The 21,144-nt window shown below is 38.9% G+C and overlaps 1 protein-coding gene across 1 annotated transcript in view; it reads left to right on the top strand.

Moving 5' to 3' along the window:
• tws (protein phosphatase 2 regulatory subunit tws) overlaps positions 1 to 21,144 on the top strand; it is a 241,570-nt gene that overhangs the window by 87,176 nt on the left and 133,250 nt on the right. The window contains exon 2 of the mRNA XM_083140836.1: positions 4,363 to 4,435. The gene's annotated coding sequence lies outside the window, so the exon portion shown is untranslated. The remainder of the gene's footprint in view (positions 1 to 4,362; positions 4,436 to 21,144) is intronic.

The following is a 21,144-nucleotide window of genomic DNA, read 5'->3' as shown; positions in this document are numbered from 1 at the left end:
CATCTGCTCCAGTTGAGACAGTATTTTTAATTATGGGGAATATTTGGTCTGCAGAAAGAGGTAGACTTCTAGTATCCAATGTTAAACATCTGCTGAATGTTAAAATTAATTCAGAACTTTCATGTTGTGAATTTTATGATGTTATTAAAACAAACAAGCCATTTCTGAAAAAAAGTCATGTCTAGTGAAAAGTACAACTGAGTCAACTTAACAGATAATGCTACCTAGAACAGAGAGGCTTCCTAAACATCAGAAAATTATCCAATTAAACATTTGCAAATTAATTGATTGATTTTAGAAAATAATGATAATATTTTTTCTTGTACAATTTATAGTTTAATGTTCCAATAAAATGTTAAGACTTTTAAGTAATTTCAATTTATTTTTGCAAAGAAAAACTGAAATTCAGCAGTAACGAGTTGATCGCGAATATGTCCTGATTTGGATCCAAAAAAAATATGGTAAACCTATCTATTCAGCATATTAAATCCGTCGCTTTTATTGGGACACCCTATACTATGAAAGGGTCTGCCAGACTGCTGTTTTGATTTTCAACCGTGAACTATACTCTGGGTGTCTCTAGAGCAAGCGAACGAAAACACGTCTCTGCGCAAGTAGTGACGCGAGACGGCTCCGCAAATGAACACGTGAGAGGGAACGGGATTGCGTGGAGGGGGAAATGACTGCAGTTTCCAGCCTTCACAGCAGCGTGTACTGCTTCGCTCTGCCCACTGTACCCCCCTTCCCTCCTCCCTTCTCTGCAGCTATGTGCGGCTTTACTCCACAAATTCCGGGGATAGAGCATAACTTGTTTTACTATTTTCAATTTCTGACGCTTTCTCATAACTTGAAATGGTTATAGAAGACTATTGTAGAACAGTTTTCAATTATTGTTTAGTTAAAGAAACTTGACGTAATTTATGCAAAGGAGAAGAAAATCGGTCAAAAATTGCAACAATGATTTCTCTACTTTTTAAAAAATTCCAAATTCTTAAAATGTCTACATTTTTATGTTGTCAAAAGAGCAGGAGCTCGAAGTAATATGAAATCTTCTGCTGAAATTAAAAATAAGTAGGAAAATGAAAAATCATCGTAACAAAAGAACAAACGTATCTACTATGATAAAGACTGTCATATCGCTCGCCGAAAATAGAATTTAGATTTGAACAAAGGCAAGACCTCGTGATCTTGACAGTGTATAGCCATGGGCGGAGTTTGAGCTTTTGCTTTGGGGGGTCCAGACTCTGGGAGAAGCATATGATGTACCTGAGGGTTGTTGAATATTCCCTAGTTTATAAGGGGTTCGTAGACCTTCCCCCGGAAATTAAAAAAACAACAACTTAAAAACACTGAGTTCTAGGCCTTTTAGATTTGAAAATGTTAAATTTCCTCGCTTCAGTAAACAAATATTAATTAGTATATTGGTTGTCAGTTTTAAAAGAAGCAAAACAGTACGATTATTGCATTTTGCATTTCATTAATTTTTTATTGATACAATACTCGTATTACTTTAAAAAGTTACGGTCCAATAGTAAGCTTCAGAAATTTTAGAAAGTTCTTTTGATGCCTCAGCAGTAACTGTTGACTCAACAGAAAGTCATTTTAAGTTTTTATTTCTTCAAACTGTACACATCAATCAAATCGTCTAAGACCCGCTATTGTGGCGCAATTACCGCACAAGCCATCATGCCAAACGTCAAGATTTGCGGTATGGCTTCATAACAAAAATGAAGTAACTGAACTTAATCATGTGTTATTGTTTTTAGTCTTTTTTTAAGTTGGGGGGCAGCCCCCCTGGCCCCTCCAGAACTCCGCCTATGCGTGTAGCCAGCACCCCATCTGAAAGGTATGGAAAAGGGTTCACTTGTGGTTAGAGGGGTGCGAGATATAAAGTAAAAGAAAAATTCAGAGCTGTTCGAGAGACGCTAGTCATAGCCAACAAAAAATACCGGCGCCGAAGGCTACGTCATTCATCGACGCTGACGTCATGAAGTGAGTCCCAAGCAAGAACACGGGATCTCTGCTGCAAGAGCTATTATACGCTATGATAAATTTTCTAAATATAATTTCTGTGCGTTGCTATCGCTAGTATGCACCTCTCTCTGTTTCCCTTTCGTATGAAATCGCTGTACACAGCAGGTGCGTTATTATTGTATACAGAGAAGACTGGATCTCTCATCGACTTCATTCAAATAGTCCTCATCGAACATCGTTTTACTCAATATATCTGTTTAAATGTGCGACATATAATACTGGGAAAATGATGTTCTCTTTAAGTCCACTTTATGCACAGGTAGGCTAATCGGGACTGGACTTACATTTTAAAGTGGGATTCGAACCACTATGTACGTACCTTCGCCGCGCACCGAAGGAAACGATGTTCATATGAAGATAAAAGCTAGGAAAAACCTGCAGTACAGCAGTACTCCATTTGCAATATGATAAATATTTCATTCATTATTTTATGCTACAACAATACTTTAGATCGGCTCGACGGAACGCACTTGCGCGATTCTCGCAACGAAACGGCAACGCTGTGGAAGTCGCCTGCTGCCCGCAGAGTCTGAGATTGGCCGCACTCCGCCATACGTCATGCACCCGTTTACCATATTAGGAGTGCGAAAGAATAATTAATATCTGGAGCCATACTTGATGCACACATGCCAAACTTCTGGAACTTGATCAAATGCGTTATATCAACAGTTTTTTGCAATTTCATTGAATTTGTAATTATGCATTTCAAGTTTGCACGTTTCCCTAAAATGTCAATTTTTGAAGTATCTAGTAAAAATATGCATTTTATTTCTTCTACAGAGGTGCAAAAGTAATCAAACTTCAAGTACACAAAGTCTCAAGATTATATGTACAGTCGATTAAGAACTGTATGGTGTTAAGTTCTCCGTTCGTGAAAATTGGAAGGAAAAAATACACTTTTCTGTGAATTTTTCATTATAGCAAGAAAACAAAGTTAAGAATTTTTTTTAGATAACGCTTATTAAAAAGTAGATACTTGAAGCTTTCCAATGAGGTAATGACTTTCTTCCTCCCACGGAGTACAAATTTACAAGCGCTTAAACCGAGGGCTCAATATTTTTGGCAAGGGTAGTAGGTCCAAACATGGAATAACGTGGAAAGAAGGAAGTTACTGCAATAGCCATTAGCCATCCTTTCAACATGTTGATCTTCTAATTTCAACTTACAAATATATCAATCCTGCTATGCTTATCTCTGATGCTTTATGCACACTTAAAAAACTATCCAAATACAAATAACTTGCTTTACCATTGCTGAAGAAGTGAATTAATGTAGGCTGTCAACTCCTCTCGCATACAAAAACACGCGCCAGCAACTTGCTTACGTCACGGTTGCGTTTCGGGGCCGGTATTTTTCGTTGGCTACGGGGTGGGTGGAGTATAATGACGTCATGTTTACGTGTCATCATAAAGAATGGTGTTTTTAAGGGAGAGTGAAGTAAAGAGCTATGAAAGAAGGTGTAGAAAATTAGATAAAGGAATAGAGAAAGAAGGAAAGATAAAAGAATCACATAAGCGCAAGACAGCGAAAGATTGGAGAGAGAGAGAGAGAGAGAGAGAGAGAGAGAGAGAAAGAGGAGGAGAAGAAAATAAGAGAACAAGGTATAAAGAGAAATAAATATTTAAAGAAAGGAGACAGAGAAAGAGTGTGAAGAAATAAGGAGTAAAGAATTTGAGGGCAGTACAATGGGCGCCCGCAGGGGGCGCCATAGGGTGCACTTGCCCCCAAAGATTTTTGGAAAGAGTTCATGTAATTCGAATGGTGAAATTCTACAGATATTTTATGACAAAAAAATATTGTTTTCTGTAACTTACAGGCCTGTAAGTTACAGCACAGATATACAGAATATGGAAATTACAAATGTATGTAAGTTTTAAAAAAAACATAGGTATTTAGTAGTAGTAGTAGTAGTAATAGTAATATAATAATAATAATAACAACAACAAAAAATAATAGCAGTAATAATATTAATAATAATAACAAAAGTTTCTGTGACTCTATCCCCCCCCTGATAAAATATCCTGCAGGCGCCCTTGGGTATATACAAACAAAAATTAATCAACAATTGATTTCCTTTTGAATATTATTGAGGCATACACTGAATTTCCTATACAATTTAATAAAAGAGAACTCTGCATGATAAAAAAAACTTTCGTTTTTCACCGTTATGTTTCTACCTCGGAAGGAGTATAAATCCGAATAATTTTAGAGAAGTCTTGAGTATATCATAACACTACATTTCTCCTGACTGTACTATGTTTTACTTTTAATTTAGTAACTTTTAAATGTTTATTGGTATGTCTAAGTTACTTTTTCTTATTCTTACAGATAACCAAACAACACATTCTGTAGAAAGGAGTTTTTTTTTTTTTTGCTTCCGTCATTGATAGCTTCGTGTAAGGTAAGACCTAATAGCTTTCCAGCAATAATAATAGGGTAGCTACACTAGCTTTGGTCCTATTTAATAGAGTTTACATACTCTATATATTGATAGAGCATTTATTTAATTTTTGGGGGAATAATGTAGCTATACTCCATGAGACCTTAAAAAGATAGCTTCGCTGGCTTGCAGCAGGCGACAATATTGGGGTGTGTCTGCGAGAACCAATCAGATCCGCGAATGAGCGAGCTCGGTTGCCACAGCTAGCTCGCTGCACCCTTCTGGAAGGGTGAGTGACATCTGCCTGTTGCTACCTCGGCCTGTTTGTTCGGCTGAGGAGCAGACGACACGAGAGTATGGGCAACAGTGTGCGAGCGACGACTGCTGTTAGCCCGCGAAGCGCTCTTTCTAAGACCTCCTGCAGTATTGTAGAGCTTTCTCTACATGTTATTTACAATACACTTGCAATGTTATGTACTTAATAACAATTATAATAATATTCTCCTTAAAGTCTATCTGTCCTGATCATTTATTCGAAATAAATTTGAAGTGAGTCTGAATTTGATAGCGTTACGCAACTTTTAACTTGATAAACAAACTCGGTAAATTTGCAGGAAAAAGCAAATCGTGCGTAGAACGTTCTTTTCATCCGCGTGGAAATTTCGTGATGTGTCAAGAAATTTTTAAAATCCTCTGCGTGTGGGCATTTTGCTGTTCGTGCCGTAACTAACGTCACAGTTCTTTTCCCACTCTGCGATAAGAGGCAGCGTTGCCAACTCTTGGTGGAAGAAATTCCCTGAACTTCCATGCAAAACTGTTAAATCAGAATCTGCATCTCTATTGTATGATGGTGTTTTCATCATTCCTTTACTTGAGCTGGCAGCCTTAGAAGATGATGGTGTTTGACGGTTGACATTCAACATAGTTTATCTGATTGCATTCTTAATTTTCTGTCATTCTTCATTGATCGCTATTGCAACGCGATGATAACGGATAATAGAGAATTAATTCAAAATCCAGGTCATGGAGGCTGGGTGATGTGACCAGCCACGTAGCTAGATATTTTGGCGCCCTAAACAGGATTTGGTGCCCTCCCTCAACCCGCACTACCAAGCACCGATATTTTTTTCGTTAAATTTACATTATACAAATTTTGAAATGTGGAAACTAAAAAAAATTTATTAAAAAATAATATCGTTTTTATTTAAAGATTCGTGGTTTGCATTTCTGATTTTTCTTTTTTAAAAAAGTTTAGCATATTTAAGAATATTTTAGTTATGCTAATTTTTTATTTTATAATCAGAAATGAACCCGCGGTCTCTCTACGCTTTGTGAAGGTTTGTAAGGTAGTATATTTTCTTGTACTGTAGTATATTTGAGACTCCAGACGATTCTGAGACATCACAGATCTCTTCACGCACGAGAAAAGTCTCGTATGGAGGGTAAGCACGTTCTTCACCCCCCCCCCCCCCACGACTCTTCAAAAACGCCAAATATTATATATCTTTATATATGAAAATATTGTTTATGTCAGTGTTGTCCCCCCAAAAATGTATTTGAAGTTGGTGCTACTGCTTTCATCTACTTCGCCTATTCGTCCTCACCGTTACGAGAACCCTACTAAGTGACAAAGTAATCATAATATAATTTTCAACAATTATCTTGTTACAGAGCAAGTGTTCGAAGTGGCTGAATCCTACTCACTCGCTACAGACACTAAATTCAAGAAGAGTAATTCACAGATATGAATGTAGTCTCCAATTTTAGTTACCCAATACAAGAGTTGGCAACTCTGAAAATGAGGAAGTGAGGGAAGGTGTGTCGCGTAAATTGCAAGGCGTGGTTTATTTCCTTTTTTATATATTTTTTTCTCCCAACTCGTGTCATTTCTAAATTTAGACTTGGCTAAAATAACGTGAAGTCAAGCACGTGGATATCGAGGGAAGGAGGTCATCGTTCGCAGACAGGCCCGAAAGCAAACTATTTTCGTTTCAACAGCTGATTTGATTTGGTCAGTGCAGATCTTAAGATTTTTTCGTCAATTAGACTTTTTCATACCCTCAGATTCTGCCGTGGTGAAGTTGGATCAGGGTCTGCCCTAGGTGGGTGCGGGGGCCTGGTGCATACAATATGCGCTGGCGTATAACCAATATTTTTCAGAGGTGTGAAGAAATCAGATATTTTTGTTCCTTAGTCTACAGGTGTTTAACATAGTCACTAGGGCTATGATTTTCACGACTTAGCATATATATATTTTGGTGAGGGTGATGCGTTCCCTCGTCTCAGAGGCGTCTCGTGAACGCATGCGGTGCACGCTGCGCATGCGTCAATTGCGGGAAATAGGACAGCTTGCTCTTCGACGACATTCATGAGCGTTTCTACATTCTAATGTCTTCATATAGGAGAAGTTTTTATTTTACACGAGAGCGCTGAACTAAGCTTATATTACATTTCTTGGATCTGAAGTGAAAGGAAGTAATACATTCTTTTCCCACAATTGACGCATGCATCACTTCAGATCCAAGAAATGTAATATAAGCTTAGTTCAGCGCTCTCGTGTAAAATAAAAACTTCTCCTATATGAAGACATTAGAATGTAGAAACGCTCATGAATGTCGTCGCAGAGTAAGCTGTCCTTTTCCCCACAATTGACGCATGCGCAGCATGCACCGCATGCGTTCACGATATGGCTCTGACTCGTTAAATTATGGCGCTATAAGGGCATATTTGGCCATTTCTACGTGATAGAGCATATTTTGATAGATTTTCGGTCATATTCAGCATATTTTCGAATTTTCAAGGAAGGTACAATCGAAGTTGATTAGTTTTTACTCCCACGTTCACTCAAGTTGTTGATTTTTTTTACAATTATACGTCCCAGTTTATTTCCTGAAAAATGGTGAAAACGAGTTTTCTTTTCTAACGGAATGAAATCAGAAAATGGACTTCGGCCCAAAATAACTCTCATCAAATATTCGCTTATTGTTGAGTTTCTTCGAAGTGTAGATCAATTAAAAAAATTAGAACAAGCACAAAATGGGCTTTACCGTAATACTTTTTTAGTGCAAGCACTTTCAATTGTTTCGCCTCTGTAGATAACTACTGGACTGCAGCAAAATCTTTTTCATTTTTATTTGAAAATTTACAGGAAGAATTCATTGTACAGTCAACGGCAAACACAATGGTAAGCAAATTGTCCACAGCTATTTTCATTATTTTTTTTATTCTACATCCTGTTTGTTTTAAGGAATGAAACTATGTTCGTTCGAAGCAGGCATTGTTATCTGCTAATTGACGTATAGACCGAATGAGAATGGTGGTGGACAATTCGCCTACTGTTTCTTTCGCTGTTGGGTGTACATTGCAACTCAGGGCTCATAAATTGAACTAAAAATGGTATCTGAAAACATCTCAGCATATGTTAAATTGTGATGTTTGAGACGTTCAATTGAAAGGGCATATTTTTCAAATTATAGTTCATATTTTTTTTTAAATTTTAGGTTATTTTGCATATTTTGGTGATGTTTAGGTCATAAATATCCTAGTCCTAATAATCACATTATAAACATTATTAGAATTAATAATCAATTAATTAAAATATTTGGTATTATTACCTAACAGCAATAAGGTTGAAGGTTAAAGCCAAGAATTATGAGATGTTAATAAAAGTTTCTAAATTATTTTTCTTTTCATTACCGATGTGAAACCGGTTAAATAATTTAAAAATCAGACTATGATCGCCATTAAAGCCGTTCTGTTTTTTTATTGGAGGATAGTGGAAAGTAGGAGGACCAGACTAGAAAGATGGAGGGAAGATGGTGGGGGGGGGGGCAGGGTGGAAAGTAATGAAATTTTTAAAATGAAAATTGCCATTTTTCACAATCGTAAGTCCATATTTAATTCCAAGTTTTGATTAAAACAATGTGTTTACGTGTTTTTTTACACAGCCAACACTTCTTAGTACATGTGAATCCGTTGTCGATATCCCGGTAAAAACAAGGATGGCGTCATCAACTTTCAAACCGTGCTCATTATGTTCAACGATATTTCCGAAATGACATATTTAAACAAACCATCCTCTCGCTATCGGCTCTGGCGTCCGGCCTAAATGTTTCTCTTCTCTTGTTGATCCTTCAAAACTTGTTCTGAGCGAAACGCAACACAGATGAAGCGAGATAAATAAAACAAAAAGGTGACGAACATCCAAAACCGATGCCAGTTCCGGGAGAACTGAAGCGTTTTGCCAAGCTCAGTGTTGTTTCTGGCCCAGTGGGAAATTTCCCTGTCGTGTTTTAAAAATTCCCTTTTGGACCTTAAAATTCCCTCTTTCACAAACAATATGTACAAAAAACACACTTATTGAGGTTTTAACCCGATATTACGATCTAAAAGAGTGTGCGAACGATTTTAAGGGGAAGGCTAATTTAACTTAAAAATAGGCTTTTGTGAACACGTTGCTGGGAGTGTCCACTTTATGCACAGAAATGGTAATCGGAACTGGACCTACAGTTTAAAGTGCGATACGAACCACTGGCCCATGTGCCTCCATCGGGTATCGAACCTGAGATCCTTTGATTACAAGGCAACGACGTTACCACTACGCCATCAGGGAGGTCCCGCGGGTGTATGGGTCAGAGGCGTCTCGTGAACGTATGCGGTGCATGCTGCGCATGCGTCTTTTGTGGGAAAAAGGGCAGCTTGCTCTGCGACGACATTCATGAACATTTCTACATTCTAATTTCTTCATATAGGAGAAGTATTTATTTTACACGAGAGCGCTGAACTAAGCTTATATTACATTTCTTGGATCTGAAGTGAAAGAAAGTAATAATTCTTTTTCCACAATTGATGCATGCGTCACTTCAGAACCAAGAAATGTAATATAAGCTTAGTTCAGCGCTCTCGTGTAAAATAAAGACTTCTCCTAGATGAAGACATTAGAATGTAGAAATGCTCATGAATGTCATCGCAGAGCAAGCTGTCCTTTTTCCCACAATTGACGCATGTACAGCATGCACCGCATGCGTTCACGAGACGCCTCTGGCATGAGTCTTGTACTATGTACAGTTACCGGCAATAATAATGGAACACCCAGATCCTGAAATTCTTGCATCCTTGCAAGACATTGTGTGTGTGTTGCCTAACACTACAGCGATATGTGGATTTTAAAAGCAAATTTTCAATGGCAACTTCTACCACCCCCCGTAGAGGTAGACAACACACATAACCCCTTGCAGGGAAGCGATCATTCCAGGATTTGTGTGTCCCATTATTGCTGGTGACTGTACGTAATTTATTTCCTTGTTATTAGACATTAAATTTACGAAATTTGTTTTTCCTTGAGTCTTCATTATTAATTAAATCTAGGCTATAACTTACAGTTTTCATTAAACTAATGAGCCGAGTTCAGATTGAAACGAAGCACGATATTTCAAGCGCTTGTACTCCACTAGAAGAAGAAGAAGAGCAGAAGCAATTGAGTCAGAAATGAGCAATTGTATAGTATGTATCAGTGGCGTGCCAAAGGCAGGGTTAGTGGTGTTATATCTAGAGATGGTTTCAAAATCCGGTTATGTGGAAAGTACAGATTTGTAGAAAATCTGTACAGTGACGAATGAAAGAAATGGATAGCCCGTAAAACGATAAAACTGTCTGAATAAATTCGTATAAACATACATTTCGGATAATTCGAATATCGAATCAGAATATCCGACACCCGGATAGAAAATGGTCCAATGTCCGGATAAAATTTTATCCGGATTTGGCCATCCCTAATTATAAACCCCCTTTGGCCCAGTATTTCTAAAAGAAAAGAGCGTCAAAGGCAGGAAAAGGTGGCCAAATGAAGGCTGACTACTGAAGAAGTATATGTAACCCCCTCCTCCCTTTCTTGAGCACGCCACTGACATCTATGCATGACGTAGGATTTCCTTGATTCTTGCTAGAGTGCTGCATCGAGGCTTTCTTGCTCGATCGTCTAATAGTTCGCACGAATGACGCTAGATGGCTTACGGAATTTACTGTTTCTTCGCTCGAGCGAATGACGCTCGAACATTCAAACGATCGGTATACGCTCGAAGCCCAGTAGTTCACGTGTAATCGTAATTTTTCTGTAGTAGCGGACCTTCAAATATGGATCGTGAAGTGAAAAACAGCAGTGAAATTTAAACTAAAGTGGACATACTCATAATTTCCATGTTGGTTGGCTGATTTGGTGTTTTAAGTCCACTTTATGCACAGTAAGGCTAATCGGGACTGGACCTACAGTTTAAAGTGGGATCCGAACCACTTGTGCCTCCAACGGGTATCGAACTCGGGACCCCTTGATTACAAGGCGACATCATCTCCATGTTAAAATGTAATTTAGTCTATCTTGCCAATACATAGCAATATATGAAAATGAATAGATGATTATGGGTTGAAACTACCCGCATGAATTTTACACATATATTAGTACCATTATTGTCACATTGAAATGATATTTGATATTCTATATATTCGAGCGAATCATGCTCGAGCGTGGGAAATTCGATCCAGTTTGACCGAGCAAAAGTGGTCCAATTCAGTACTCTAATTCTTGCATATTTTTGAATGTTTATTGAATGTTTATATCTTTTGCCCTTTCCTGTAATTTTCGGCTCCAAAATTTCCTTCTGGAAACATCATTGGTCAAGCTTCAAAGGGGTACGTTGTCTGTGCGACACCTCCGTTTCTTCCCACCTATTCCGTATGTCGTACGATTGGCCAGCCCAGTTCGGAAGGGAAAATGTCGCACAGCGGACGTTTTAGCATGTGCAGTGGCTTTGGCAGGTGGCCAAGATTTTCGTGGCAAGATTTGTGAGATAACAGACGCCTTAGGCAGTGTTTCGGTTGCATGCTTCAGTGACGTTGCGTGTCGCCGTGAAAATGAAACGTGCGTGTATGTTTACACGCTTCTTTCGCAGGTGACACCTCTTTTTCAGTAGTTAGGAAAACATTAACTGAATTGTGTCTAAGGTGAAACCAACTTAATTGTGCTTGTCCCTTTGAGCTTTCGTTGTAATTTATTTTTCTGTCACGCAATGGGCATTCTAGTAGCACATTATGGAATAAAACATTTAAATGATACTGCATGTGGCGTCAAAGGCCGCAAATTTCATACAGTAATAATAGTAAAGCAAGTTAAATATGCAGTACCCTAGTATATATTTTAATTGTTATGTGCGTTCAATTTCCGACGGAATTTGTGAGATTTGAATCTTGAATCCGATATCCGAAACTGCAATTTTGAATTCGATATCAGAATACCGAGTCCTGGATCGGATATCCAAAGTTTAAATTTTAAATCCGATATGAGCATCGGATATCAAAAGCTGGAATGTTGAATTCGATATCAGAATATGGACTCCTGGTGCGGATATCCAAAGTTTAAATTTTCAATCCGATATCAGAATACCGAGTCCTGCATCGGATATCAAAAGCTGGAATGTTGATTTCGATATCAGAATACTGAGTCCTGGATCGGATATCCAAAGTTTACATTTTGAATCCGATATGAGAAAACCGAGTCCTGCATCGGATATCAAAAGCTGGACTGTTGAATTCGATATCAGAATATCGAGTCCTGGTGCGGATATCCAAAGTTTATATTTTGAATCCGATATGAGAATACTGAGTACTGGATCGGATATAAAAAGCTGGAATGTTGAATTCGATATCAGAATATCGAGTCCTGGTGCGGATATCCAAAGTCTAAATTTTAAATCCGATATGAGCATCGGATATCATAAGCTGGAATGTTGAATTCGATATCAGAATATGGAGTACTGGATCGGATATCCAAAGTTTAAATTTTAAATCCGATATGAGCATCGGATATCAAAAGCTGGAATGTTGAATTCGATATCAGAATATGGAGTCCTGGTGCGGATATCCAAAGTTTAAATTTTAAATCCGATATGAGAATACTGAGTACTGGATCGGATATCAAAAGCTGGAATGTTGAATTCGATATCAGAATATGGAGTCCTGGATCGGATATCCAAAGTTTAAATTTTAAATCCGATATGAGCATCGGATATCAAAAGCTGGAATGTTGAATACGATATCAGAATATGGAGTCCTGTATCGGATATCCAAAGTTTAAATTTTAAATCCGATATGAGCATCGGATATCAAAAGCTGGAATGTTGAATTCGATATCAGAATATCGAGTCCTGGATCGGATATCCAAAGTTTAAATTTTAAATCCGATATGAGCATCGGATATCAAAAGCTGGAATGTTGAATTCGATATCAGAATATCGAGTCCTGGTGCGGATATCCAAAGTTTAAATTTTAAATCCGATATGAGAATACCGAGTACTGGATCGGATATCAAAAGCTGGAATGTTAAATTCGATATCAGAATATGGAGTCCTGGATCGGATATCCAAAGTTTAAATTTTAAATCCGATATGAGCATCGGGTATCAAAAGCTGGAATGTTGAATTCGATATCAGAATATGGAGTCCTGGATCGGATATCCAAAGTTTAAATTTTAAATCCGATATGAGCATCGGATATCAAAAGCTGGAATGTTGAATTCGATATCAGAATATGGAGTCCTGGATCGGATATCCAAAGTTTAAATTTTAAATCCGATATGAGCATCGGATATCAAAAGCTGGAATGTTGAATTCGATATCAGAATATGGAGTCCTGGATCGGATATCCAAAGTTTAAATTTTAAATCCGATATGAGCATCGGATATCAAAAGCTGGAATGTTGAATTCGATATCAGAATATGGAGTCCTGATGCGGATATCCAAAGTTTAAATTTTAAATCCGATATGAGCATCGGATATCAAAAGCTGGAATGTGGAATTCGATATCAGAATATGGAGTCCTGGATCGGATATCCAAAGTTTAAATTTTAAATCCGATATGAGCATCGGATATCAAAAGCTGGAATGTTGAATTCGATATCAGAATATGGAGTCCTGGATCGGATATCCAAAGTTTAAATTTTAAATCCGATATGAGCATCGGATATCAAAAGCTGGAATGTTGAATTCGATATCAGAATATGGAGTCCTGGTGCGGATATCCAAAGTTTCAATTTTAAATCCGATATGAGCATCGGATATCAAAAGCTGGAATGTTGAATTCGATATCAGAATATGGAGTCCTGGTGCGGATATCCAAAGTTTAAATTTTAAATCCGATATGAGAATACCGAGTACTGGATCGGATATCAAAAGCTGGAATGTTGAATTCGATATCAGAATATGGAGTCCTGGATCGGATATCCAAAGTTTAAATTTTAAATCCGATATGAGCATCGGATATCAAAAGCTGGAATGTTGAATTCGATATCAGAATATGGAGTCCTGGATCGGATATCCAAAGTTTAAATTTTAAATCCGATATGAGCATCGGATATCAAAAGCTGGAATGTTGAATTCGATATCAGAATATGGAGTCCTGGTGCGGATATCCAAAGTTTCAATTTTAAATCCGATATGAGCATCGGATATCAAAAGCTGGAATGTTGAATTCGATATCAGAATATGGAGTCCTGGTGCGGATATCCAAAGTTTAAATTTTAAATCCGATATGAGAATACCGAGTACTGGATCGGATATCAAAAGCTGGAATGTTGAATTCGATATCAGAATATGGAGTCCTGGATCGGATATCCAAAGTTTAAATTTTAAATCCGATATGAGCATCGGATATCAAAAGCTGGAATGTTGAATTCGATATCAGAATATCGAGTCCTGCATCGGATATCCAAAGTTTAAATTTTAAATCCGATATGAGAATACCGAGTACTGGATCGGATATCAAAAGCTGGAATGTTGAATTCGATATCAGAATATGGAGTCCTGGATCGGATATCCAAAGTTTAAATTTTAAATCCGATATGAGCATCGGATATCAAAAGCTGGAATGTTGAATTCGATATCAGAATATGGAGTCCTGGATCGGATATCCAAAGTTTAAATTTTAAATCCGATATGAGCATCGGATATCAAAAGCTGGAATGTTGAATTCGATATCAGAATATGGAGTCCTGGTGCGGATATCCAAAGTTTAAATTTTAAATCCGATATGAGAATACCGAGTACTGGATCGGATATCAAAAGCTGGAATGTTGAATTCGATATCAGAATATGGAGTCCTGGATCGGATATCCAAAGTTTAAATTTTAAATCCGATATGAGCATCGGATATCAAAAGCTGGAATGTTGAATTCGATATCAGAATATCGAGTCCTGCATCGGATATCCAAAGTTTAAATTTTAAATCCGATATGAGAATACCGAGTACTGGATCGGATATCAAAAGCTGGAATGTTGAATTCGATATCAGAATATGGAGTCCTGGATCGGATATCCAAAGTTTAAATTTTAAATCCGATATGAGCATCGGATATCAAAAGCTGGAATGTTGAATTCGATATCAGAATATGGAGTCCTGGATCGGATATCCAAAGTTTAAATTTTAAATCCGATATGAGCATCGGATATCAAAAGCTGGAATGTTGAATTCGATATCAGAATATGGAGTCCTGGTGCGGATATCCAAAGTTTCAATTTTAAATCCGATATGAGCATCGGATATCAAAAGCTGGAATGTTGAATTCGATATCAGAATATGGAGTCCTGGTGCGGATATCCAAAGTTTCAATTTTAAATCCGATATGAGCATCGGATATCAAAAGCTGGAATGTTGAATTCGATATCAGAATATGGAGTCCTGGTGCGGATATCCAAAGTTTAAATTTTAAATCCGATATGAGCATCGGATATCAAAAGCTGGAATGTTGAATTCGATATCAGAATATGGAGTCCTGGTGCGGATATCCAAAGTTTCAATTTTAAATCCGATATGAGCATCGGATATCAAAAGCTGGAATGTGGAATTCGATATCAGAATATGGAGTCCTGGTGCGGATATCCAAAGTTTAAATTTTAAATCCGATATGAGCATCGGATATCAAAAGCTGGAATGTGGAATTCGATATCAGAATATGGAGTCCTGGTGCGGATATCCAAAGTTTAAATTTTAAATGCGATATGAGCATCGGATATCAAAAGCTGGAATGTTGAATTCAATATCAGAATATCGAGTCCTGGATCGGATATCCAAAGATAGAATTTTGAATCCGATATAAGATATCGAATCCAGGAATTTAGAGTACTATGTCAGTATCGAATCCTGTGCCCGATATCCAAAACTCGAAATAATTAATTTGGAACAGAAAACTTGAATTGAATTTATTTATTTTACTTCATTTTTCTGCCACTTTTGGCTATTGGCGAAGATAAGAATGAATAGTGATAAAATTAAATTGTGAAACAATTACAAACACAGAAGGACAGCATACAACGCAAGTCTCGCACCAGAACCTCGTTATAAACAAAGAACTGTATCAAATACTTACCAGGTCGTACACAAGCTCTTTACAGAAGGCTACTTGTATTTCTACGCTAATGATCTAATATTCGTTTGAAAAATTGCACTCGAACGTATCGCAAATTAAAGCACACACGATTTGACGTAACAATATAGGCTAATTAACACACGGCTTTCCAACAATTGCACTTGCCATCACATGTAATACATAGGATAAAAACTCAACGAACTCGTTCGGCCATGACCAGATTGAACTAGCATGGATAGAACGCGCTCTCTTGATAACTTTAGGGAGATTCGCATTGTGCCGAAGTATTCAACCTTGCCCAATAGATGTCGCCACCAGACCGGTACAAAGGTGAATACTCTATTGTCCGTCAGCTCGAGTGCAACAGGAGGCATTGACGTGCGGCACTCGGATCTGACGTCGCCCTGCTTTCCGAATATTGTTTCGGTGATCTCTGTGCGCTGATTGGCTGTGGCTAGCAAACAATGCACTCGCCCAGTGTGAAAAGGTGGGCCAAGAGATACACAATTCCAACGTCAAATATACAACTGCTCCAGTGTTGGTAAACTAGGTCAACCAGGAAAATTAAGATTTAATTGGATCCCCCCAATAACTGAGGGGAAAACCGAATGTGATGGTATTACAAGCTTAAAAAATGTAGTTGTTTTGTTAATTTTTAAAAGTTGTTGCTGTAACACAGTTAATAACAATCCCATAATAGAAAAGTATATATTTCGAATTTTTCATTGTTTTACGTCGCTCTTGTGCCTCTTTGGAGTAATCGCGACGATAAGGATGAGATGAAGGCCAGCTCAGGACTTGTGCCCAATGGGGAGATTGGGTTCCAAAAGTGCGGGGGACAAAATAACAATTTACTTTCTCTGGTACATAAGGTTTAGCATTGTGCGGGGGCAATAGTAGGGGCGGGGGAGCAACTTCTCCCCATCCTCCCCCTAATCGCCGCCAATGCCCGTGTCCCTTTATCTATTTCACCAAATCAAAGAAGACTAGGTCTATGGCAAGAAGAAATAAAAATAGGCAATTAAACCTTTTTTCTAGTTTCAGATTGTTGAACGTTTTCCAAAAGTCAGCCATGGCTTTATGGGACATCTTGTATGTGTAGGAGTGTGTAAAAGTATATGTATATGCAATGCATGTATGTTTATGTGGGAAAGTTCTTTGTCGGGAACATTGTAACTATTTCCGTTAAGAACATCATCGGTGGAGTATGTGTTCGTGTTATCTTTTTTTATTTTTAATGTGGTTCGGTCCCCACTTTAGACTGTAGGCCGAGTCTCGATTAGCCTTATTGTGCATCAAGTTGTCACGTGCCAGTTTCACACGACACAATGAAGGTTGCAATGAGGAATGGTTTCTCGGAATCGACGATAGATGGCAGCACGCCATATAAAGAAGAGCAGAGCTCATTGTACAAACTAGGAGCGGAGAAGAGGGATTATATATATTATAGTAAATTGAGAAATATATAAAAGAAGAGTTCAAATAATATAAAAGAAGTAAATAGAATGATGTACATAGTAAATTAAAAGAATAAAGAATATGGCCGCATATGAAACGTTTAGGAAAGTCATTAAGCGAGCAAATGAGTTCAGAAATGTATCTCATCTCAATCTCTCTTTTTACTTTTCTGACGAGGAGAACATCGTCAGCTTTTGCATTTGTCCGTTCCCCGGTGGCGCTGTGGTCAATTAGACGCCCCGAAGCACTTTACGGTTGCGCTTCTTTTTAGTCGCACTGGGCCATTGGCAGCGCTTTTTATTAGCGATCCTGGTTATCCCCTTTTGGTCGTTACATAGGAGGTGGCGCTAGTGTCAGTTTAGCCGACCCTACTCCTTTATATAAGTATAGCTTGGTTGCTGGGGAATTGCCAGGGAAGTAATGAGAAAGACCCACGGGGAAAGGGAAAGAAAACATATATAGGGCATAAAGAAAAGGAAGCGAGACGACGCAACTAGATTTCTTATATATAGAAGAAATAATAAAAGAAGTCTTTTCCATAATCAAAAGAAGAAGAAGCTTATTCGATAATCAAAAGGAAAAGAGGAAGAAGCTTTTTCCATAATCAAAGAAGAAAAGAAGAAGAAGCCTTTTCCATAATCAAAGAAGAAAAGACGAAGAAGCCTTTTCCATAATTAAAGAAGGAGAAGCTTATTTCCATAATCAAAAGAAAAAGAAAGCTTTTCCGTAATCAAAGAAGAAGAAGCCTATTCTATAATCAAGAGAGAGAGAGAAGAAGAAGCCTTTCCATAATTACGAAGAGAAAGAAGAAGATTTCCTTTCAAGAAGAATGTAGGCGATGTAAATTTTCGATATATTTCAATGTCGCTATATATTTTTCTCTGTATTTTGTATAGTTCTCAGAATATAGATCCGCATTTAACTATATCCTCTTGGCTATAAAACGCTTTCTTATTTGGAATTCTCAAATAAAGAACCTATCCCCCTGAGATTAAGATATATCTGTAGCCGTGGTAAATAACATTTAAGTACGTACCCACAAGGGGCGTAGCAAAGTGGACTTAAAACAGCAAGAGAGAGAAAGAAAGTTTGTTTTGAATAACCAAAAAATTGTTTTTCGTAACCGAATATTTACTTAAACAGGCAAAAAACAAATGATTGTTCACCAAAATCATTTTTTTAAAATACATGTGCAGTTGCTTAGAATTAACAAAAAAAGTAAATATTACCAAATTTAGTAAAGGGTAGCAAATTGTTTGATTAGGGTACCAAAAAGCTTAACCAAACGTGTTGTGTTATGCAAAGAAATCCGTTCTCTCTGTCTGTATGTCTGTCTTTCTGCATGTATATGTGAATGTATGTTTGTATGCAGATGTGTGTCCTTATGGCGGAAAGGGATGCACCGTCCCGTAGACCTCTTCTCCAAATGTGTCGGAATCCACTCCGACTTCCGTCTGGTTTCGAAGGCCGATCGAATATCGTCGCTGTCTTCGGTTCAGCCGTAGTCTCATTCCTTTACTTTTCTTTACCCACCCCCCCCTCCACCTCCCCCTGGCCTCAGGGAGCAGCGACCTCTTTAATACCTTCCTTTCCTTGTCTCGACGCAAAGAAATCAGCTGCAATCAGGCTGGGAAAACGGGGGGAAACGAATTCCAAGCTCCCCCGCGGCGTTGCGTTTTATTGCGTGGACAGGATAATGCACGAGGTTAAAGGGGATGCTATGCGCGCAGCAGTCTCCATCTCGATAAGATCCTTTACATTTTGCGACTTTTTTTTTATTAATTTAAATAATTCAAGATGCAGAATACATTTGTCTGGTGGGAGGGTGCAACAATGTTTGTTTTCAAGAATTTTTGTCTGCCGAATCCAATTAAACAGCATATTTCTAATTCAGTATGTTTGTTAATGAAGATTGCTGCGAAAACTAAATTGGCTGTGGTGTCCGTCCGCCAACCTCCAAATTTCGAGGCGGGAAGCAACGCCCCACAGTTAGATGGTGTGATCGCTTACCATCACTGTCGCAAAAGCATTTTCTGTTATCGCTGGTGAATCCCGTAGAAGTCGACGCGCTAGCTACGTTAACGACCGGCTGGCTTTGAAGTCGACGGAGCGCGCCCACCAGCTCCAACCATCACATTCAACGCACAGTGTTGCCACACATCTACTCCCCGCCACCTTGTCCCTCCGCGCACAACCACCTTCCCACGGTCTCCATATTGATGTTGCAAAGTCCGGCAACAGCGTATCCGCAGTCATGTGACTGAGATTCCACGTGGAGTAGACGAGCAGAATGACAGCTGCGCCCATTGGCTCAAGGACTCCACGTGGAGTAGACAAGCAGAATGACAGCTGCGCCCATTGGCTGAAGGTTGAGTGTGATTGGACGAAATCAACTCGCCCGCTATTTATCCCCACCCACGTTCGTGGCGGCGGTTTTCTTTAGTTCTTCGACGTTAACGAAGTAAACGCGTGTACTAGGCCATCTTTCCAAGACGCCAGGGGTCGGTTCCGGGTTCCAAGTTTTACCTAGGATTCGAAACTAGGACCTCTGACTTCGTAAGGTGTCACGCTAATGACTTAAAGAGACCAACGAGATAAATGTCAGTATTGTCTCAAAATTGAAGATCGAGACGGATATCTAATTGTTTGTAGATGAGGTCATGTATTTTGTTTATTCAAATTACAAAGTTAATTCATCGGTAGCAATTGCGTCGTTTTTGGAGGGTTCGTAGCATCGAAACCAGGCGTCAAATAGAAAAGCGTCATTATAAAAGATTGTTTATACCTTACTGACATGCATACAGTTGCGTGCCGGGATGGGATTGGTATGGGTCATACCCCTGGCCACGTATTCCTAAAAAAACATCAAAGGTAAGAAAGACATTTGGCAAAACGAGGACTGGCAGCTAAAGGTATACGTAACCCCCCCCCCCCCCTTTCGAAAATCTTTGGCACGGCAATGCCTATACACGCTGCATATATTGTTCATGCTACACACTCAAAGACGCGAGACGAGAGAGACACTGCCAGTTCTCGTCTCGTTAACATTTCTAGTTGAAAAATCAGTCAGTGGGGTTTTTCCAAATCATGTATCGTGGGTGCGTGTCTATAGCGCTGCAACTACATTCGATTCAACAATATCTTCCATTTCGCAATGCGCTCATAGCTATCCTTTCACAGTTTCCTTTTCCATTAGAGCCAATTACCATGGCAATGTCTTTTATATGGCCTGTTGTGATGGAGGCGCCTTGTTAAAGGAAATAGACGCAGCATCCTAGAGAAGGTTCCGTAGCAGAGGCGCGTGCAAATACTTTGTCGAGAGGGAAGCGGTGACGTGGAGAACGCGACTAAGTACCCCATCAGACTCCTCTTTCACAAGAGTCTAATGGGGGTGGCTGCCGCTCCGAGGAAGGAGCTAAGTACTAAAGGTATTGGGGCCAGGATGTGGTGTCAAGGTCGCAGACTTCCAAGTACACACATCGAGGACCGTGTCGCGTCAAAGGGAATAGGCGAAGAAGGGCTTCGAAAATAATTAAGGGCTGCCTATTAGTTGGGTAAGGCTGGAAACCGTGAGCGAGGTCTTTTGTTTTGGAATATGGCGCACTAGGGGATGGAACGTGCAGTGAGAGATGGCCGTGTAAAAATCTAGACGAAACGACTGATTTGCATTATTTTACTTCGCTTTTTGTGTCACTTTAGGCTAATTTGCGATGAGTGATGATACGATGAAATTGATGAATGGACACTCACAAACATCCATGTCCAGGCCGGGATTCGAACCCGGGACCCCTGGCGTCGTAACGCGATGTGCTAACCACTTCGCCACGGGGGCCGGCTAGAGACAAGACGGGATTAGTGTTC

This window comes from Lepisma saccharinum, chromosome 19 (assembly GCF_977018435.1).
Source record: "Lepisma saccharinum chromosome 19, izLepSacc3.1, whole genome shotgun sequence".
Taxonomy (NCBI): domain Eukaryota; kingdom Metazoa; phylum Arthropoda; class Insecta; order Zygentoma; family Lepismatidae; genus Lepisma; species Lepisma saccharinum.
This window is presented reverse-complemented; position numbering and strand designations above follow the sequence as displayed.